The 23,415-nt window shown below is 39.4% G+C and overlaps 1 protein-coding gene across 1 annotated transcript in view; it reads right to left on the bottom strand.

Annotated features, from left to right (window-relative positions):
* LOC133763206 (interferon-induced very large GTPase 1-like) overlaps nucleotides 1–14,395 on the bottom strand; it is a 40,337-nt gene extending 25,942 nt beyond the window's left edge. Inside the window, exons 1-2 of the mRNA XM_062196576.1 lie at nucleotides 14,147–14,395; nucleotides 13,527–13,739 (exon numbers count right to left, since the gene is read on the bottom strand). The gene's annotated coding sequence lies outside the window, so the exon portion shown is untranslated. The remainder of the gene's footprint in view (nucleotides 1–13,526; nucleotides 13,740–14,146) is intronic.
* Nucleotides 14,396–23,415: the final 9,020 nt, after the last annotated feature.

Here is a 23,415-nt window from a genome sequence, read left to right as displayed (position 1 = left end):
TCCCAGGTTTGGAGAAGGACAGAGGCATCTTAGTACAGGAAGCTTATAGAACCCCCAATAAACATGACCAAAAGAGATCCTCACCATGACACGTCGTAATCAAACTCACCACAGTGAAACATAAAGAAAAGATTCTAAAATGTGCAAGAGAGAAATGCCAGATTACTCTCAGAGGATCTCCAATTAGACTCACAGCAGACTTCTCATCAGAAACCCTACAAGCTAGAAGAGAATGGCGAGACATAGCCCAGGTACTAAGAGAGAAAAACTGCCAGCCCAGAATATTATATCCTGCAAAGCTCTCATTTGTGAATGAAGGTGAAATTAAGACTTTTCATAGCAAACAGAAATTGAAAGAATTTGTTGCCACTCGTCCTGCCCTGCAAAAGATGCTTAAAGATGCGTTACACACAGAAACACAGAAACATGGTCATCAATATGAAAGAAGGTAAAGGAAGGAAACCTCACAGCAAAAGATCACAGGAAGCTCAATTTCTCTTTGACATAGAATTAAAATCTGATGCTCTGTTATAGCAATGTGTTAAAGTAATCTATTATGTTCTCTTGATGTCTGTTAAATTGTAATTGTTCAAAAACAGCCTAATTTATATTAAGAGCTATGGGTTATTTGAATATGTGCTTATTTTCAAAGATTTGAATAATCACCTTGTAACAATGATCAAATTTGGTCTATGTTATGTCATGATTTTAAGGAATCTTATTTCAACCAGGTATTTTGGATTTTGAGCCTTCTTGGCATTCTTGACAGGCATTCAAAAAATCAAAGTTTCGAACAACCTGGTCTCTAAAATTTCCAGTTAAATCCTGGACTTTGGTTTTTCCAGTTTGGGCCCAACTGAAAAACTCGAAGGACCTATGTCTCTCATCTTATAGAGACACCAACTAATCAGGCTATTTGGATTATATTAGAAGTACTGTCAAGATGTGATGTGGCACCAAACTTTAAGTTTCTATAATGGAAAATGCTATTAATACAAATGTTTGAGAATTAAAAAGTCTAATGATCTTGTGTTACTAGACATGATAGTTATCTTAATGAGGAAGCCCCAGAGGCCTAAAGGGTTAAATACTTGTAAAATCCTACAGGTGCTTTCAAAAATACTGTGAGGTAAGCAAGTGCCTCTTGTTGGTTGATGAGTTTATAATTTTAAACATGGCAACTTAAAGTCTTTTGTCATCCACAGTTATATATGATTTGCTGTTCATAAAACTAAAGCGTTGTTGGCTCTGTGTTTAGCTGTCCTCCTATAGGTTCCTATGGACTTTTTCCAGCCACTTCTATTGTATTCAGTACTTTGGGATGGCTCTGTAAACAGATGAAGCCAATAATGTATTAACAGTACCAACTGAGAGAAAGTATGGTTAACTGAGGTTACTAAAAACAAAAAGCAAATCAAATCAATTGGCAATCTACAAAAAGAGTTAAAGATTTTAAAAGGTATTATTAAAATTGCTATATTGGTCTATTATGCTATGTTATATGTGTGTACATATTGTATGTCCACATGGGGAAATTTTATTAAGAGTTTTATTTTAAATGGCTTATAGATAAGATTGTCCATAAATTTAAGCTGCTAAAATCAATCAAAGATACATTTTAATTTGTGTGACCTGAATCTGTGTATCATATGTTTTAAACTTGTTGGTAGATAGAAACTAAAAACATTGTATATGGTTGTGCTTAAGTTTACTGGTTAAACAAACTACACCATGTTAGATATTTAAGACGTGTTTTCAAATACATGATTCTTAAAATTTATAGAAGGCATTGGACCTTCTGGTAAATGTTTTCTTAAGTTGTTATCTAATGGTTGAAACGGTTTGCTAAGTATTCATGTGATATGGCTATTGTCAGCAAGCGATCTAGGACTTGCTCCCTCATTTCTCTATTCTAAGCCCAACTTGTTCTTTCACTTCTCTATTCTCCTCAAGGTAGGAAACTAATTCTATTATGAAGGAATCTGCAGGACGCACTATTTAATATTTAGACCTTATAAAAGAGATGGCTAACATTTTTCTGTAATAGCATAGGCAAAATAAGAACTTAAATAATAATCTCATAGCTAGATTTACTTCGCCATCAGCGAAGTAAACAGTAGATAGAAAAAACCTCCTTTTCAGACCAAAGGGAAAGAAAGTTTTAAAGTGAGAATATAATTTTCCTCATGGGCATTGTCTACCTTAGAAAAACTACTACAGAACATGCCTGTGACTATAGACTTATAGTTCAGGCCACCGAAGATTAGAGATGGGACTTGGGCACTCCCTTGACTTGCATCCTCTGGTCTGCTTGAACACAAACCAGGAGGAAAAGAAAGCTAGGCATCAGAAGCAATGGGTGGCAGGCCTATTAATGGCTGATCTGTACAATGATCTGCCCTCAAGGAGACCCAACAGGCCAGTCCACTGCAGTGGCTTTCAATGTGGTAAGCTTGGGCTTCAGCAGAAGTCAGCTTGTGAAGAGCCCTGGCAGCTCTGCCAAGAGTTGGATCACTGGAAATGGACCTGCCCTGGAGTCAAAGGATGCCCAGGTCAGAGCCACAGATCTTATTGGCTCTAAGCTGAAAAGCCCTTCACTCAGCCCAACTTCCAAAGTGACCACTGCAGCTGAGGGGATGGTCAAGTAGGGTCAGCAACATTGCAGGCAGAACTATAAATTTCTTGTTGGAGATGCCCCCTGCCTTTACCTGGCCAGCTCTCCTCCCAGGCCAGCCAAGTAATGAAAGTCAACAGAGTGCCTTCCCCTAGGAGGTTCACACCTCCCTTAGGATGTACCCCATGTGAAGAGATAGATAGGTCTGGGCCTCTTAACTTACAAGGCCTAAAGCCCACCAGATTATTATCAAGCCCCTTCTGTCAGGTTCTATTTGCCTCTCAATCAGAAAACTTAATTGTAGCTTAGACAGCACCTTTCTTAGCTCCTCTAATAATGATTCTGTCCTTTGTTCTAGACCCTGTCTAGCGCACTTGGGCCTCATTCCTTTGTAATCATAACCTCTACTCTACCACCAATGGCTCTACTCCCAACCTGTGTGTACTGATGGTCCTCTTCCCCACTTAATGCTGTATAATTGTTCAAACCTGGTAAATGCCACTCTTAGGATCATTGGTTACTATCCTCACTCTGTCTTTTATGACCTTGTCTAAATATGATCAGAGTCGGCAAACTTGGAAGGCTTCCATAGCCTTGGCAACTCATGACGACAGCCTAGGGTGGTTACAGGTGCCATAAACTAGAGTGTCAATTTGTTGGGTCAACAACAGGAGTCACTGTGCACTTGCTCCTTATGTGGGATCTCTGTCCTTAATGTACTGTACATTTTGATTTAATGCTATAACTAGTACTCAAACAGTATGTCTCACTTTGTGTTTCTATGTGGGTGGAAACTGTTGAAATCTTTATTCTAAATTGATCTTCTGTATATAAGGAGAATTGAAAATGAATATTGATGCAAATGGAAGGGGAGAGGGAGCGGGAGATGGGAGGGTTGCGGGTGGGAGGGAAGTTACGGGAGGGGGAAGCCAATGTAATCCATAAGCTGTACACTGGAAATTCATATTCATTAAATAAAAGTTTAAAAAAAGTTCATACATGATAATCAAGTGAGATTTATCCTAGAAATCAAGATGATTCAACATTTGTAAATCAATAAGTGTCATAAATCACATCAATAGAATGAGGAACAAACATTTGATCATTTCACTAGATGTGGAGAAAGCATTTGATGGGATTTGACATCTCATGAAAAACCCTCCACAAATTAGGTATAGAATGCATATACCTCAAATACCATACAGAATGGGTAAAAACTGAAAGCAGTTCTCCTCAGATCTGGTACAAGGATGTCCACATTCACCATTCTTATTCAATATAGTATTGAAAGCATTAGCAAGAACAATTAGTGAGGAGAAATAATTAATGGCATCAAAATTGGAAAGCAGAAAGTCAAAATATCTGTTTGCAGATGACATAATATAAATGGAAAACCATAAACACTGCACCAAAATCCCATTAGAACTGATAGACCAATTCACGAAAATCAACATACAAAAAACAGTAGCTTTTTTTTTATATAGCAGTAATGATCTTGCCTAAAGAGAAATCAAGAAATAAGTCTCCTTTATGGTAGCCAGAAAAACAAAATATTTAGTATTAAGTTTAACCAAAGAAGTGGAAGATCTCTGCAATGAAATTCATAAAACATTGATGGAAGAAATCATCAAGTCCACACAAAAAATAGAATGCTATTCCTTTTTCACGCGTTGGAAGAATTAATATAATTAAAATGTCCATATTTCTGAAGACAATCTATAGATTCAGTGGGATTCCTATCAATATACCAATGGACAGTCTCTAATGAGTTAGAAAAATCAACTATAAAATACTTATGGAATCACAAAAGACCTAGAATACCCAAAATGATCCTGAAGGGGAAAACATCAAGTTGGAGACATCACAATATTAATGACATGGGAGTTTGGAAGATGCCAGAAACTTTCTCAAGTCTCCCCAGGACCAAAGTTCTCTGTGTTTATCAAAGGTGTTTTCTGAGAAGGCTCTCCTGCATTTACAAATTCTCTCTGAAGCAGCAAGAGAACACCTGCAGGAAGTGAATCAAGATGGAGAACATAGAAGAATAATCACCTGCTTTGAAACAATAAATTCTGTTGAAAAAGACCATCTCTTTCTGCTTGTTCCTAGGTAAAATTTTAATAGTTGATGCCGAATTCTCTAATCATTGAATATTAGTGGTTAATGTTTGAAAAAGCTCTTGCAATGAAGTCTGTGATGTACAGTAATGCCTTATGTATTATTTGTAGCCATTTTAAATAGCATGAACCAAGTCTCTTGTCAGTAGGGGGCAGTCTTACTTTATTCTGCCTCCAGCTCAAAGTGAATTTGGAATTAAACATTTTAGTGTAATATATGTATAATGCTGGCATTTTAAAGGGGTTTTCTCAAAAGTTAAAGCATGCTATTATTGCATTTTTGTTTATTAATCCATAAATTAACCTATAAATTTATTCATGAACACCTGGAAACAAAATCATAGTGCAAAATACATTTAAGATGTGGTCAAAAACATGTTAATTGGAAAATAAAAAGTGTTGATTTTTTTAATAGTCTGTATTTGAAATTTTACAGTACTTTATTGTTGTGTGGGTGTACCATAGGAATTCTACAAGTGTCACTGTATAAAAGAGGAAGGACAGGGCAAATGCAGGTTAATTACTAGATATAGCTCTTGATATTGTCTGTCTGATTAGAGTCCCAGAGGATTGGGTATAAAGAGCAAAGAAAGAATTAGCTTGAAACTTTTGAGATGATCCTTGATGTACTGTATTACTTTATCATGTGTTAGCAGAAACAAATTAGTTGTAAATGTAGAATGATGTGCTTTCTGCTCACATGGTAATTCATCTTGGTTTGCTATGTTAAACCTGTAGATACAACAGAACATTAATAAATGTCTCTTGTATAAGCACCGTTTACAAAAAGGAATAAAGAGAGAAAGAAAAGCCTATGTATATCTGTTTTGCTGGAAATACAGTATTTTGTCAAAAATTTTTTAAAGATTTATTTATTTATTTATTTGAAAGTTAGAATTACACAGAGAGAGGAGAGGCAGAGAGGGAGAGGGGTCTTCCATCTGCTGGCCCACTCCCTAACTGACTGCAATGTCCGGAGCTGCACCTATCCAAAGGCAAGAGCCAGGAGTTTCCTCCAAGTCTCCCATGCAGATGCAGGGGCCCAAGGATTTGGGCCATCTTCTACTGCTTTCCCAGGCCACAGCAGAGCTGGATCTGAAGTAGAGCAGCTGGAACATGAACTGGCACCCATATGGGATGCTGGCACTGCAGGCGGCCTCTTTACCCACTACGCCACAGCGCCAGCCTCCCCAATTTTTAAAAATTTATTTGTTTATTTGAAAGTTAGAGTTTAATGGAGTACAGGGGACCCAAAGTAGCCAAAGTAATACTGAACATTAAGAGCATAATTGGTAGAATCATACTTCTAGATTTCAGAATTCACTGCAAAGCCACAAAAATCAGAACAGTGTACTACTGGCATGAGAATACATTTATCATTCACTGATAAATCTTAGGATTCCTGGGTCCTTGGGGCATCTTTAGTGCTGACTTTGGACTGCAGATGGCTTTGTGGTAGAGGGGGAACAGCATCTCTGGATGGAATTCCTGGGAAGTTTTGGTGACTTGCAGTAGTTGGTCAGTATTTCTCATTAACTCTTGTCTGTCAGCATAGTATTTACACATTTCACTGGGGTAGCAGGAACTCAGCTTGAAATTCTGTACAGAAAAAGTACCTGGATTCTAGTCTTTATTGGTGTCTATTCAAACAGAAGTACCTACTCGTTAGCCTAGCAGGCTCTAGTCTAATGTTCCTGCCCACTGGCATATACCATCATGCATTCATTTATGATGATACCTTGAGAATCCCACATCCATGATGACTCCTCTATCAGATGTGGGCAGCATTCCCTGGAATCCAGTGATTCCGTAGTGCAAGTATTAGTGCTTTGTCAAGTTGGAGGAAGGAGAAACCCATATATTTCACCACCATGACCTTGTCAATGGCCACTGGCAGTATGGACAAAGTCCTAGTGGTGAAGGCTAAAGATAACCATGAATTACTTGATCACAAAAAATAAAGTTTCAGAGTGGAGATATAACAAAAGAAGAGAAGAGAGTGAGCCTAGTTCACCCTAAGCATCCCCACATATCCTATCAACTCTTCCTAAGCCACGACCCAGCGACTGGTTCATCTCTGGATCTTCCACAGCCTTACCTGGCCCAAATCCTAAAACTATAGGTCCTAAAAGTGGGATTTAGGGTAGAAACTTGTTGGGGAAGTGGAATGTTTTGGACCAAGACCCCTCCAGAAGTCTGATTCTGGAGATTTTGTCATCCGGACTTGCAGAGGAGGAGAGAAGCCCTGTGTCAAAGGACTATTATTTTCTTTAATGGTCTATTTGCTAATTTAATCAAATGGCAGTGTCAGAAAGAGAGAGAGAAGGGAAAGAAATCTTCTATCCACAATGCCTGCAACAGCAGCCAAGCTTGGACCAGACCACATCCAGGAGCCAGGAACTTCTTCCAGGTCTCCAATGTGAGTGGCAGGGACCCAAGAACTTGAGCCATCATCCACTGCCTTCCCAGATGCATTAGCAGGAAGCTGAACCAGAAGTAAAGAATCACGGACTTGAGATGGTACCCTGGAATGAGGCGCTGGCACTGCAAGCAGCTTAACATGCTGTAGCAACACAGACTCCAAGAAAGCATTATTTTCATAAACACCCTAAATTTCATTTGATAAGTAATGCCAAATGTCAGTCAGTTTCTAAGGAAACATTTCCAGTGGAGAGATTATGAGAGTATAAAAAATATGCCATTCTGGATGGTTTGGATATGAAAACAACTTCTTTTAGATTTTTTGCATCCTAATTTTCCATTGAAGTATTCTTTCTGTCTGAATATTTGCATGACCACATCTGAAGGCTCAATTACTATGCTAAAATATTCAACTGATTTATAACTTAGAGTCAAAGGATAAAGAAATAGAAAACAGGAGGTATAAAAAGGCATGGAACATAGGTCCAGAAGTGGTGCCAACTTGGATTGATTCTGGTATGATTTTGAGGAGGCATGAGAAAGAACCTGGAAGAGAAATGATCAAAGAGACAATAGAAGAACATTTCCCAGAGCTGCAGTATAACCTAATTCCTCATGTTGAAAGTGTACATCAAATGCTGATCCAAATTCATAATAATAATAATAACTAGATTCATTCTAGAATAACTTTCATTTTCTTAAATAATGAGTTTAACAAAGAAATAAATGAACAAGTAAATTCTTATTGACATAGAAGTCAAAAGCAGACTAATATTGAGATCTCAGCATAGCACCGGATACTGTGTGATATTACAGCACAATTTTTAATATTCTTAAGGAATATTATTTGGAGGCCGGCGCCGCGGCTCACTTGGCTAATCCTCCACCTATGGCACCAGCACTCTGGGTTCTAGTCCCGGTTGGGGCGCCGGTTCTGTCCCGGTTCCTCCTCTTCCATTCCAGCTCTCAGCTGTGTCCCGGGAAGGCAGTGGAGGATGTCCCAAGTGCTTGGGCCGTGCACCCCATGGGAGACCAGGAGGATGCACCTGGCTCCTGGCTTCAGATCGGCGTAGCTCTGGCTGTAGCAGCCATTTGGGGGGTGAGCCAACGGAAGGAAGACCTTTCTGACTGTCTCTCTTTCTTACTGTCTAACTCTGCCTGTCAAAAAAAAAAAAAAAAAAAAAAAGGAATATTATTTGGAACCCAAGATTATACCCACACCAAATTAGTAAAGAAACAAGTAAAGCTATTAGTGTATAAGTATTGTTGCTAATATAAAATATAAAAGTCTGTGGTTAAAATTCCAGCTGGTTCAATATAAGAGATGATTTAGTACAGAACAGGATAGAGTACGTGTGATGGTGGTGGTGAGAGTGACCATGTGATAAGTTCATGGAGAATTATTTTTGAAAGTATCATATAACAATAGAGGGTGGTCATGAAGCTCACACAAAAATGGTAATTACATCCTAACAAATGGAATAAAAAGAAAATAAATTTCAATGAGTACTACAAAAGTAGGAAAGAAAAAAATACAAGTGAAACAGGAATTCATGGGTGCAAACAGAGCAATAAATCGACTGTTTCAAGCTGTGGTCACTTGAGGAACTGCAGCTTCAGAAAGGGCCATTTCACCTTTCTTTTCCTATGTGCAGCAAGCCATAAATTATTTTTTGCTTTCTTTTTTTTTAAATTTTTTATTTAGTAAAAATAAATTTCCAACATACAGTTTATGGATTACAATGGCTTCCCCCCCACCACAATTTCCCTCCCCCTCTCACCCCTCCCATCTCCCACTCCCTCTCCCATTCCATTCACATCAAGATCCATTTTCAATTATCTTTATATACAGAAGATTGATTTAGTATATATTAAGTAAAGATTGCATCAGTTTGCACCCACACAGAAATACAAAGTGTAGAATACTGTTTCAGTACTAGTTATAGCATTACTTCACATTGGACCCTAATTTAAGGACAGATCCCACATGAGAAGTAAGTACACAGTGACTCCTGTTGTTGACTTAACAATTTGACGCTCTTGTTTATGGCGTCAGTAATCTCCCTAGGCTCTAGTCATGAGTTGCCAAGGCTATGGAAGCCTTTAGGGTTCGCCGACTTTGATCTTATTCTGATAGGGTCATAGTCAAAGTGGAAGTTCTCTCCTCCCTTCAGAGAAAGGTACCTCCTTCTTTGATGGCCCAGTTCTTTCCACTGAGATCTCACTTGCAGAGATCTTTCATTTAGGTCATCTTCTTCTTCTTCTTTTTTTGTTTTGCCACAGTGTCTTGGCTTTCCATGCCTACAATACTCTCATGGGCTCTTGAGCCAGATCCGAATGCCTTAAGGGTTGATTCTGAGGCCAGAGTGCTGTTTAGGACATCTGCCATTCTATGAGTCTGCTGTGTATCCCGCTTCCCATGTTGGATCTTTCTCTCCCTTTTTGATTCTATCAGTTAGTATTAGCAGACACTAGTCTTGTTTGTGTGATCTCTTTGACTCTTAGACCTATCAGTGTGATCAATTGTGAACAGAAATTGATCACTTGGACTAGTGAGATGGCATTGGTACATGCCACCCTGATGGGATTGTATTGGAATCCCCTGGCACATTTCTAACTCCACCATTTGGGTCAAGTCCAATTGAGCATGTCCCAAATTGTACATCTCCCCCGTCTCTTATTCCCACTCTTATATTTAACAGCAATCACTTTTCAGTTAAGCTTTAAACACCTAAGAATAATTGTGTGTTAATTGCAGAGTTCAACCAATAGTACTAGAACAAAACAGAGAAAAAAATACTAAAATGGATGAAGTATAACAAACAACCCACTTAAGAGATGGGCCAAGGACCTCAATAGACATTTTTCAAAAGAAGAAATCCAAATGGCCAACAGACACATGAAGAAATGTTCAAGATCACTAGCAATCAGGGAAATGCAAATCAAAACCACAATGAGGTTCCACCTCACCCCGGTGAGAATGGCGCACATTCAGAAATCTACCCACAACAGATGCTGGAGAGGATGTGGGGGAAAAGGGACACTAACCCACTGTTGGTGGGAATGCAAACTGGTTAAGCCACTATGGAAGTCAGTCTGGAGATTCCTCAGAAACCTGAATATAACCCTACCATACAACCCAGCCATCCCACTCCTTGGAATTTACCCAAAGGAAATTAATTTGGCAAACAAAAAAGCCATCTGCACCTTAATGTTTATTGCAGCTCAGTTTACAATAGCTAAGACCTGGAATCAACCCAAATGCCCATCAACAGTAGACTGGATAAAGAAATTATGGGACATGTACTCTATAGAATACCATACAGCAGTCAAAAACAATGAAACCCGGTCATTTGCAACAAGATGGAGGAATCTGGAAAACATCAAGCTTAGTGAATTAAGCCAGTCCCAAAGGGGCAAATATCATATATTCTCCCTGATTGGCGACAACTAACTGAGCTCCAAAGGGGAAACCTGTTGAAGTGACATAGACACTATGAGAAACAGTGACTTGATCAGCTCTTGTGCTGACTGCTGATGTACAATGTAATACTTCAGCCATAAATTCTTCTCAGAGGGATTTTCTCCCTCAACTAAGGCAAGAAAACATTCATAACTACCAAGAACTGATAACTGGGGTAGCCTTGAATCTGAATAGATAACCTCATTGGACTAACTCTTACTTTCCACTGGCTTTTTTTTTTTTTTTTAAGAATTATTTTATTTATTTGAAAGAGTTACAGAGAGGTAGAGCCAGAGAGAGAGGTCTTTCATTCCTCTGGTTCACTCCCCAAAAGACCACAATGGCCAGAGCTGATCCAAAGGTAGGAGCCAGGAGCTTCTTCTGGGTCTCCCACACAGGTGCAGGGGCCCAAAGGATTGGGCCATCCTCTACTGCTTTCCGAGGCCATAGCAGAGAGCTGGATCGGAAGAGGAGCAGCTGGGACTCAAACCGGTGCCCGTATGGGATGCTGGTGCTGCAGGTTGGGGCTTTAACCCACTGCACCACAGCGCAGGCCCCTCACTGGCTTTTATAGCCTTTTCTCATGTCTTACTGAAATCCTTACAATTTGCTACCCTGGTTCAGAGCTCCGTTCCTTCACAAATGTATTGTTCTGTGTCTCAAAGTTTTAAAGTATCTTGCCTTGGTCATCTCTTTAGATTTCACTCTCTTGGAAAGATTCTCACATAGATGCAAATTTAATAAGATGAGTATACTTTTCTATTATTGATCAGCCTTATGTTAATTTAAATCTTAGATGTAGCCTAAAGGCTCACATAAGAACTAATGGGTGATAGAGGGGATCTCTCTCTCTCTCTCTCTCCCTCCCTTCCTTCCTCCCTCACTTTCTCTCTTACTTCCCCAAGGAAGAAATGTCCCTAGCCTCTTTACAGTACTGACTCTGTTCTCTTAATCTTGTTCACCTTCCCTTTAGTCTTGTTATCTATATCTTGAGGATTTTGAGCATCTTTCCTTCATGTTATGTAAAAACATATGCTCATGTTCTATTTCTATGCAGTCTATATTCTCCTTACTTTATAATTTTTTGTATTATTTATATTTACACAATTTCCAGGTTTCTCAAAAAGTACTTTAAATATATATACCTGGGTCAATAAATGTTTCCTGTTGAATTTATGAATGTACCCTCCCCATTTTTAACTTGTCTCATTATGCTTTCACATTTTTCTAAAAATGTTCTTATAGGCCCAGTACATTCAAATTACTAAGCCTGGATGTCTCTCCTACATTTTTATCCCACTCATCCTTTGTTGGCTCTCCTGTCATCTACCATCATGATAATGTGTCTATCACTAAATTTGATCACACAAAATATGTACTAGAGATTTAACAAAAATATGCTAAAAATACTAGAATTTATTTCACACACTTATTGAGGACTTTCAGTGTGCTGGGAAATGTTCACAGACTAGATCCTTGCAGTTGGAGAACTTGCATTTGAATAAGGAAGACAGACTACAAATTTGTAAATACACAAATAAGGAAAATAATTTCATAATGGTGCTTTAAGCTCTTCTTGCTTTTTCTAATTGCTATCAAATTTTAGTTTGCCTCTTAGATTTTACCCCTTAGCCTATATATTCTCATTCTTTCAGATCTGAAGCTTCTCTTAGAGCATGTTGGGTCATCTATGTAGAGTATCTTATTCAATTAAAATCTTATGCTAAATTTCTAGATTTAGCTATTTGGGAAAAGTTTCTTCTGGTGTTTATTTAGTTATTTAGAAAAAGAGAATGAGAGAGAGAGAAATATGAATATGATGATTAATTCCCCCAAATGCCTGCAACAGATGAAACTGGGCCAGGAGAAAGCCAAAAAGTAGCCAGGAACTTAATCCAGGCATCCCACATGAATGGCTGACTCCAACTACTTGAACCATCATTGGTTGCCTCACAGGGTATGACTTAGCTAGAAACTGGAATTGAGAATTGTTTTTTGGAGCATTCATATTTGTGTTCCTTGCATGTCTTTTTTTTTTTTTTTGGTAGATGTTCTTTATTTTTTTCAATTTTTATAATCTATATAAGATGAACAAATGTTTTCATGTCATATATACAGATTTAGGAGCACAGTGATACTTCCCAACTTAGCCTCCTACCCGCCTACAGTCCCATCTCCCTTCTCTTTCCTTTCTTATTCTTATTCTTTCTCTTAATTTTTACAATGACATACTTTCAGTTTATTTTATAATCATAAGCTTAACACTCTACTAAGTAAAGAATTCAAAAAATGGTAAGAAAAAAAAAAAACACTGTTCCTCAATAGAGACAAGGACTGTAAACAATAATCAGATCTCAAAATGTCAGGGCTGGTGCTGTGGCATAGTAGGCTAAGCCTCTGCCTGTGGCACCAGCATCCTGTAAGGTGCTGGTTCATGTCCCAGCTGCTCCTCTTCTGATCCCCGCTCTGCTTATGAAGGAAGCTCCTGGCTCCTGGCCAGCTGTTGTGGCCATTTGGGGAATGAAACAGTGAATGGAGGACTTCTCTCTCTGTGTGACTCTACCTCTCAAATAAATAAATAAAAATATTTAAAAAATCTCAAAATGTCAATTTTGCTCATATATATTATATTTTCTGTACCCTGTTAGTTACCACAGATTAGGGAAAACATATGATATTTATCTTTTTGAAACTGGCTTGTCTCACCAAGAATAATGGTTTCCAGATGCACTCATTTTATTGAGAAAGACAGGATTTCATTCTTTTTTTTTAACAGCTGATTCTTTGCATGTCTTAAATTCCCTGTGTCTCTGATTGTTCCCTATGACTATTTCCATCAATTTCTGTTTCATTTTAGTCTTTGCATGTGCTGTTTTTATCTACCCTATTTCCCACTTTGTTCTTCACTTACCTGTCTCCTTGAAGCCAAGTTCCTAGCTGCCACAGAGAGATCTGGTGGAGTGAGTTCCTTCCCAGAGTGTGGTAGGTTGCTGATTCACAGCTCCATCCCGGCGTTTTGGTTCTCTATGTGTGAATGGGGACTGTATTTATCCTCAGAGAGGCAGGAAATGAAGAACTTTGTTTCACTTTCATCTTGTCTTTTTGTTCCCCCATAAGCTGTACACTGGAAATTTATATTCATTAAATAAATGTTAAAAAAAAAAAGTCAGCAGATTAAAAGGAAGCCTGATTGTGTCTTGTGTATAAAAATATTTAAAAAATCTCAAAATGTCAATTTTGCTCATATATATTATATTTTCTGTACCCTGTTACCACAGATTAGGGAAAACATATGATATTTATCTTTTTGAAACTGGCTTGTCTCACCAAGAATAATGGTTTCCAGATGCACTCATTTTATTGAGAAAGACAGGATTTCATTCTTTTTTTTAACAGCTGATACTTTGCATGTCTTAAATTCCCTGTGTCTCTGATTGTTCCCTATGACTATTTCCATCAATTTCTGTTTCATTTTAGTCTTTGCATGTGCTGTTTTTATCTACCCTATTTCCCACTTTGTTCTTCACTTACCTGTCTCCTTGAAGCCAAGTTCCTAGCTGCCACAGAGAGATCTGGTGGAGTGAGTTCCTTCCCAGAGTGTGGTAGGTTGCTGATTCACAGCTCCATCCCGGCGTTTTGGTTCTCTATGTGTGAATGGGGACTGTATTTATCCTCAGAGAGGCAGGAAATGAAGAACTTTGTTTCACTTTCATCTTGTCTTTTTGTTCCCCCCTTTTAAAAAAAGTCAGCAGATTAAAAGGAAGCCTGATTGTGTCTTGTGTTGATTCCTGGTAAAAAATTACTTTAATCTGAAGTACACTTAGGTATCCAGGAACTGGACTGATCAAAATCCAAAAGCTCAAAGTTCAGGCCAGACAATTTTACATTGTTTGGATATAATTGGTCACAGTGTGGCCAGCGTTCCATGGCAATTATGTTAACTATATGATAGCCTGATTTAAAGAGATAACCATTTTTGCAGTTACACTGGTAATACAAGTCACAGTAACCTGGAGACCAACTAAAAGGGACAAGAATATTAGAAAATCCTAGAATAGCCATATTTGCCATCCACTATTCAGGATTCTTGCAAATCAACAGCTAGCTGCTCCTATAAACAATATGTTCCCCCCCTGAGAAATGTCCTTGATCTATTTGGTGGCATTTCAGAGAAACTGCAGTAGTACCATTTTTTAAATTGAGCTTCCTCTGTTGGTAAATCAAGGGAAAAATAAGTGTCTCATTCAGTTTTGTTCAGCATCATACACAAACTTTCAAAATGGGCAAAGAGGAGATCTAAAACTGCATGATGTTCCACTGAGTGCTTTTGCTTAACACAAATGTTCTCATCCTTCTTTGATAGTATGCCTTCTACCTGAATTCTTGAGGGGTCTCATTGACTACAAAATCTATGATTTTGGGGTGGGGGTTCTGGTGCAGTGGATTAAGCAGCTGCTTGGTATGCTCTCATCTTTATTACAGTGCTGGTTTGAGTTTTGGCTTTCTGTTTATGTCCCTGGGAATGCAACAGATGATGGTCCCTGTTACACATACGGGAGATCCAGTTAGAGTTTTTTGCCCAAACCAAGCTGGTTTAATTACTATGCCTTGTAATATATTTTATAGTCACATAGTTCTTTTTTAAATTTATTTATTTGAAAGAGTTGAGAGAGAGAGAGAGAAAGAGAGGGAGAGAGAGAGAGAGACCTTGCATCCACTTGTTCATTCCCCAAATGGCTGCAGTAACCAGGGCTTGGCCAGGTCAAAGTCAGGAATGTGGAACTCCATCTGTGTCTCCCACATGAGTGGCTCAGATGCCTTTGCAGGGAGATGGGCTGGAAGTGGAGCAGCTGGGACATGAACCGATGTCCAAAGGGGATGTTGCGATGCAGGTGTCTCAGGTGGCAGCCTAACCCACTATAGCACTGGCTACACTGGCTCCCCACATCAGGTATTTAACGCTTCCTGCTTTGTCCTTTCCCCTTAGAACTGCTTTGGTTATTCTGCGTCTTTTGTGGTCCTATGCAAACTTAGCACTCTTTCTTTCTATTTCTCCAAAAAATCGTTGGTATTGTTTTGATAAGAAATTGTATTAAGTCTCTAAATCTCATTAAGTAGTATGGAAATTTGAATGACATCGATTCATTCATTCATTCTTTCCCTTTGCTTTTGTCTTCCTCAATATTTTTGCATCGTAATAGTTTTCATTGTAGAGACATTTCATCTCTTATTTCTGGGTATTTTATTTTATCTTTTGTAGATGCTGAAAATGGGACTGCTTTCTTGATTTCTTTTTCATATAATTCACTATGGATGTATAACAATGCTATTGATTTTTGTATGTTTGTATCCTGTAAATTTGTATGACGAGGCCAAGGCAACTTCGGCTGGCTGACAAGGTCACAGCAGAAGGTCTGTCTCAGCAAGGCGTGAGAAGGACAGCTGCGATCCTCTTGGTGGTTTTAGGTTTGATGGGAACTACATTCTGCATAAGCAAGCCGGAGCTTCCTGGTGGTCCTGCTAATGATTGCTGTATTCCTAATTTTAGGGAAGAGCACTTAGTCTCATAACCTCCGAAATGTCCATTGCTTTGTAGAATTTTAATCAAGCAGAATGTTAGTGTAGGAGAAAGGGTTAATGCTTTATGCTTTTTTTTTTTTTTTGAGGTTCATGACTCGCATTTATTAGCGTTAGGCAACAATAATTTAAGACAGAAAGGGCTCCACATTACAGGAATTTTTATAATTGATCATTTATACAACAGATGATGGGAACAGCACTGTGCAACACCATGAGCCACCAATCACCCAGCTCCCAGCTCACCTTCACCTCCCAAACATCTCGGCTGCTTTTCCCCTAACAGGAGGCCAAATTCAAGCCAGCTGTCACCCACGTTCGTGCTTCCCCTCCCGGGATGTCCATTTCTCCAGAACGTGTGAATAGCTCCTATTTTCTGAAGCTATTTGTGGAAAAGAATTAAAAGGCAACAGGCTCTCTGGTATATACTTCCCAGTAGAATAAAGATAGATGTTAATAAAGCTTTAATTCACTATATGCTGCAAATACTACAATGGTTAGGATGTCAAAACTGTAGAATAGATCTAAGTAAACCTTTAAATAAGTGCAATAAAGAATTACAGAAAAAATTGCAAAGAAGGGATACATTTTAAAAAGGGTCCGCTTTGAACTTGGAGCTTCTAGTAAAGATTAGATTAGGAAGGTACTATTCTAGTTTATGTAGCCAATTTCTGCATAGTTCAGCAGCACTCGAGGCCTTGGCTTGTGTGGGCAGCCTGTTATCTTGCAGCTGTCTGTGATTGTTACCCATGCTCTAAATATGCCCTTGAAAATAAAAAAAATTGTAATTAGAGAAAATGGACAACAGGCTTTTCATTGTAAGAAGAAAAAAATCATTATGTGGCTTATCATATAAAAATAAAGTCTGGTGCTCGAAAGCCAGAGCCATGCCATCAGCCTTGCTGTGAGTGTCTCTCATTTCTTTGAGCGTCGACACCTCTCACACCTTGGGGCCCCTGGACTGGCTGGAGCTGGTTTCCGGTATTTGTAGAATTTGTTTATTGGTTTATTTATTAGTTCTATTAGCTTTTAAAAAATTAAAATATAGTTTATTAGCTTTTCTTTTAATATAAACACAAGAAAAATCAGGTGAGTTGCAGCATTCTTTTCAAAATAAAATTGCAACCAACTCTTGAATCTCCAAGCTCTGAACTCCATAAACAATATTTTTTTGAGGTGACAGATTTGTAATATTTTATATACCATTATTTATGTCTCTGTCCTTTAAAAATGATGGTACCTATAATACTCAATATTATGTAGAGTGTTGCTATATTAGAGAAAATATTCCTGGCCCAGAAATGCTTTGTTTACTGGTCAGATTCCTGGGATTATACTTGAGAAGGTAGGAGAAACAGATTTCATATAGTTGAGAACACTCATTTTTTCCCCCAGTATTTCAAATCTAGGGTGATGTTGTTACCAATCCCCTAACATTGTCTATTCCTTGTCCTTTAAAGCATTAGGAGGGTTCCTAAGATTTATGTAAGTTCCTGTTTAAACAGCAGGACTTGAAATGGGACGCTTGCAGCTAGGTGAATGTGTGGGATTAAACAACCGCTTTGCATCATCTACAACAATTTAGGGTCCAGTTCCTTGTTGTTGATCACATGTGCATTAACACTGCTCTTCATAATCTTCCTTTACCAGATCTAGAGTAAAGGGAGGTGATCCAAGCAGAGAGAGTATAGCTCTGCAAAGGACTGCTTTAAGAAGGGAGGTTCTTCCTAGGTGACAACAAGGTATTTGAAAACTATTAAAGCTGCTTTAAGCTTTGATAGCTGTAGAAGTATAAATGCTACAAACTTACATACAGCACATTACTTGAAAGCTCAATTATTTCTTTCAGGCTTATTTAGTTTTGAAAATTTGGAATATCAAACTTCCAATTCTATTTGGGGAGAGGGGGTTTCAGTCAATAGATGCAATCTAAGATGGGACTGAAACAAAACATTAAAATTAAATGCTTAACATTCCAAATTTACGAAAAACTAAGTTTAAAAGAAATATAATTAAACTTTCACATGATGTTCTGTCTACGTTTGTAGCATGTCTACCTCTGCTGCAGTGCCCTGGAGGGCCCACTCACACACAAATGCTTAAAACTGCACGAACCTTCTGGACACCTTGTATTTTACTATCTGCTTGCTATTCCTGGACCACCATGTTGGCTGACATTAGGAAAGTATCTTTTTTTTTTTTTTTTTTTTTTTGACAGGCAGAGTGGACAGTGAGAGAGACAGAGAGAAAGGTCTTCCTTTTGCCGTTGGTTCACCCTCCAACGGCCACCGTGGCCGGCGTGCTGCGGCCGGCGCACCGCGCTAATCCGAAGGCAGGAGCCAGGTGCTTCTCCTGGTCTCCCATGGGGTTCAGGGCCCAAGGACTTGGGCCATCCTCCACTGCACTCCCAGGCCATAGCAGAGAGCTGGCCTGGAAGAGGGGCAACTGGGACAGAATCCGGTGCCCCAACCGGGACTAGAACCCGGTGTGCCGGCGCCGCAAGGTGGAGGATAAGCCTGTTGAGCCACGGCGCCGGCCTAGGAAAGTATCTTTTAATACAGTTTTTTGATAAATAAGGAAAATTATCAGAAGATGAAGAGCATCATTACGTTATAGTTCAAGAGAAATATAGCATGGCCCCAACAGAAGATTATCAATAACTGATGCTTTCTCTTTATGACCCCAAATGTGCTAAAATCCTAGTATGAGTGCTTGCAAAGAGCAGGAATGACAAGTGTTATCCAGCAGCTTTTTGGTTGAAATTGATTGCCAATGATGATGAGCAGCTTCAATGATGCAGGAAGAAGAACCCTCAATACCTAACAATGTTATAGTTTGCTCCTAAGCGGCTTTGTGAGTTGGTAAGAGTCCCATGTTTCAAGGATAATACTGCATGGATTCTAAAGGCATATGCAGCAATATTGGTAGATGGTAAGAAAAATAGGAAAAAGATAAAAGTTATAGGGTTGTGTCTGTAATGTCTAAAAATCTTAACTATTAATTAAAAACTAAAAAACCTCATGTAGTTCGCAGCTATTGGCCTACACAGTAAGCAAATATCTGCATGTGGGTTGGGAGCTTTCCCTCTCTTGAGTGGTTTTTGTAACTATGTTTACTTTAAAACAGTCAGAAGAGTGTGTTGTTGGGTTAACAAGGTCCCATTCTTTCCTATGGAGTGTAATCACCCTCATTGTCTGCAAGTCTCTTGAATTCCATGTCTTTCTTTTTGGTGAAAATACTAACTTTGCTGCTTTTTGGGTGAGAGAGGTGATAATTCTCCAGTCTTTGTAGATGAAAGATTCAGGATGTTAGAGCCCCCTCATTACTTCTTTAAGAGAGGATTGGATAGCCTTGGGCTATGCTGGGGCTGCTGCTGCTCGCCCAACCGCCCTGCTGCTGGGCCTTGGGTAGGGCTGTGGCCTTGGCTGCACCCCTACTGCTGTGCCACCACTGCCTCCCCCAAGCTGACTTGTCTCCTATGAGCTTTTTGATGGAGTGTTGGTGTTTTGGGGGGTTCTTTGTTTTTTTTTTTTTTAAATTATTTGACAGAGTTAGTGAGAGAGAGAACAGAGAGAAAGGTCTTCTTTTCCATTGGTTCACTTCCCAAATGGCCTCCACAGCTGGAGCTACGCCAATCTGAAGCCAGGAGCCAGGTACTTCTTTCTGGTTTCCGACGTGGGTTTAGGAGCTGAAGCACTTGGGCCATCCTCCACTGCCTTTCCGGGCCACAGCAGAGAGCTGGACTGGAAGAGGAGCAACTGGGACTAGAACCCAGCGCCCATATGGGATGCTGGCACCGCAGGCGGAGGATTAACTGAGCCATGGAGCCTGCTCTGTTTGGGTTTTGTCCTTTGCAGACAATGACAATCTGACTTCCTCAGTTCCAATTTGGATGCCCTTTATTGCTTTCTCTGTGTAGTTGCTCTGGTCAAGACTTCCAGGACTACGTTGAAGAAGTGGTAAAAGGAGGCCGGCATTGTGGTGCAGCAGGCTAAGCTGCTGTCTGCAATGCTGGCACACCATAGGAGTGCCAGTTCAAGTCCTCACTGCTCCATTTCTGATTCAGCCCCACCACTAACATGCCTGGGAAAGCAGAGGAAGATAGTCCAAGTATTTGCTCTTGTGACACCCATGACACAGATAGAATTCCAGGCTTCTTGCTTTGGCCTGGCCCAGCCCTTGCCATTGCAGCCATTTTGGGGAGTGAACCCTCAGATGGAAGATCTCTACTCTGCCTCTCCCTCCTTCCCTGTAACTCTGCCTTTCAAGTAAATAAATCCTTATTAAAAATGGTGAAGAGGCAGGTGTATGGCTAAGACATTAAGAGACTGCTTAATATACCCATAAACCATATTGTGGTAGAAGCTTCCCCAAGGTCAGATAGAGAAAAAGAAACTTACCTTGGAAAGGAAATGTGGTCATCTGCTTGCTTATGGATGCTTCAACTGTAGCTATCATCTGCTTATTTGTTAACTATTTAAGGTTCTGCTTGCTGGTACAGAGCAATGGTGTTAACCCTTGCCCCAGGTACATGGATGTGGAAACAACATCAGTAACTATGTACACAAGTGCAGTATTGTATCATTTTCTGTGGCATCCATGTAACATTAGAATATACAATAAAACCTATGCATGTGTCCATATAAGGAAGACCAAGATGCTAAAAACCATGTATAAGGAAATACCTCTCTTTGTTCTGGGCTCAGTCTTTATGGATACGAATCCATCTGAGTCTTATGCCAGCATAACTTAAGACTGTTTCCTGGCCTTGGTGTCTCGTCTCTGTTCATGAATTCTGATATAAACAGTGTGCCTGGGTTTACTGTCTAACTCTGTCTTGTCTCCACAAAGTGAAAAAAAATACTGTTTGAGTACTAGTTATAGCATTAAATCACAATGTACAGCACATTAAGGACAGAGATCCTACATGAGGAGTAAGTGCACAGTGACTCCTGTTGTTGACTTAACAAATTGACACTCTTGTTTATGGCATCAGTAATCACCCTAGGCTCTTGTCATGAGTTGTCAAGGCTATGGAAGCCTTTTGAGTTCGCTGACTCTGATCATATTTAGACAAGGTCATAGTCAAAGTAGAAGTTCTCTCCTCCCTTCAGAGAAAGGTACCTCCTTTTTTTTTTTAATTTTTTTTTTTTTTTGACAGGCAGAGTGGACAGTGAGAGAGAGAGACAGAGAGAAAGGTCTTCCTTTGCCATTGGTTCACCCTCCAATGGCCGCAGTGGCTGGTGCACTGTGGCCGGCGCACCGCGCTGATCCGATGGCAGGAGCCAGGTGCTTCTCCTGGTCTCCATGGGGGTGCAGGGCCCAAGCACTTGGGCCATCCTCCACTGCCCTCCCTGGCCACAGCAGAGAGCTGGCCTGGAAGAGGGGCAACTGGGACAGAATCTGTCACCCCAACCGGGACTAGAACCTGGTGTGCCAGCGCCGCAAGGCGGAGGATTAGCCTAGTGAGCTGTGGCACCGGCTGAGAAAGGTACCTCCTTCTTTGATGACCTGTTCTTTCCACTGGGATCTCACTCACGGAGATCTTTCACTTAGGTCATTTTTTTTTTTTTTTGACAGAGTGTCGCCTTAAAGTATTTTCTAACTTTCCTTTTAATTATTCATTGACATGTTTGTTGTTTAGGAGCATCCTGTTTGTTCTCCATGAATTTGTGAATTTTTCAAATTTCCTCCTTTACTGGTATCTAGTTTTCTACCACTGTGGTAAGAAAAGATATTTGCAATGATTTCAGCATTTTTTTTTAATTTCAGTATTCTTAAGCTTATTAAAACTTGTCTTGTGAACTAACATATAATTTATACTGCAGAATTTTCTGTGTTCTCTTAGGATGTGTAATTTTTTGCAGATAGATGGAACATTATATGTATGTTTATTAGATCCATTTATTCCAATGTATTGCTCAATGTTTCCTTATGAATTTTCTGTCTGAATTTTTTTCGTTATTGAAAATATAGATATCTTTTGCAATTGTATTGGAATTTATGTATCCCTTTAGACTCTTTAATATTTACTTTTTACATTTGTGTTTTCCATTTTTGGGTGCATATAAATTTGCAATTATTATATTCTCATAACTGATTGTCTTCTTTTTCATTACATAATGTCCTTTATATAATTTTATAGTTTTTGAACTAAGTATTTTTTTCTTATATAATAGCACAACCCCTAATCTCCTTTGGTTTCCATTTTCTTGGAATAGCTTCCTCTGTCCCTTCACTTTCAGTCTATGTATGTCCTTAGAGGTGAAGAATCTCTTGTAGGCAGTGAGGAGTTGGGTCTTTTTTTTTTTCTTTTTTAAAACCTATTAATTCACTGTATATGTTTTTATTTCAGAACATAATCTGTTATATTCAAGGGAAATATTGGTAGGAAAGGAATTACTATTTCCATTTTGTTTCTTTTTTACACATGATCTTAGCCAAAAGGCCGAGAAGCGATCCATTTTGTTTCTTTTTAAAAAAGATTTATTTATTTATTTATTTTGAAAAGCAGAGTTACAGAGAGAGGAGAGAGAGAGAGAGAGAGATCTTCTAACTGCTGGTTCACTCCCCAAATGGCTGCAACAGCTAGGGCTGGATCAGGCTGAAGCCAGGAACCAGGGCCCAGACATGTGGGCCATCTTCTGCTGCTTTCCCAGGCACATTAGCATAGTTTGATTAGAGCGGCTCATATTTGAACTGGCTTTCTTTTTTGAAGACACCTTGTATATTCTTTTTTTTTTTTCAAGATTTATTTATTTTACTTGAAAGTCAAAGTTACACAGAGAGAGAAGGAGAGGCAGAGAGAGAGAGAGAGAGAGGTCTTCCATCCACTGGTTCACTCCCCATTGGCCTCAACGGCCAGAGCTGTGTAGATCCGAAGCCAGGTGCCAGGAGCTTCTTCCAGGTCTCGCACATGGGTGCAGGGGCCCAAAGGCTTGGGCCATCTTCTGCTGTTTTCCCAGGCCATAGCAGAGAGCTGGATAGGAAATGGAGCAGCCGGGACTTGAACCGGCGCCCATATGGGATGTCGGCACTGCATGCGGAGGCTTTACCCACTATGCCACAGCGCCGACCCTTGTATATTCTTCTCTTACTGTCTTCCTTTGGGTTCTGATGACTTTTGGTACTGGTATATTGTGAATAATTTTAATTTTTACTTTTTGTTACCATGAGGCTTATACATAAAATCTTTTTATGATTACAGTCTATTTCAAGCTTCT

Source organism: Lepus europaeus, chromosome 7 (genome assembly GCF_033115175.1).
Source record: "Lepus europaeus isolate LE1 chromosome 7, mLepTim1.pri, whole genome shotgun sequence".
Classification (NCBI taxonomy): domain Eukaryota; kingdom Metazoa; phylum Chordata; class Mammalia; order Lagomorpha; family Leporidae; genus Lepus; species Lepus europaeus.
Note: the sequence above shows the minus strand (reverse complement) of the source record. Positions and strands in the feature narration are given on the sequence as shown.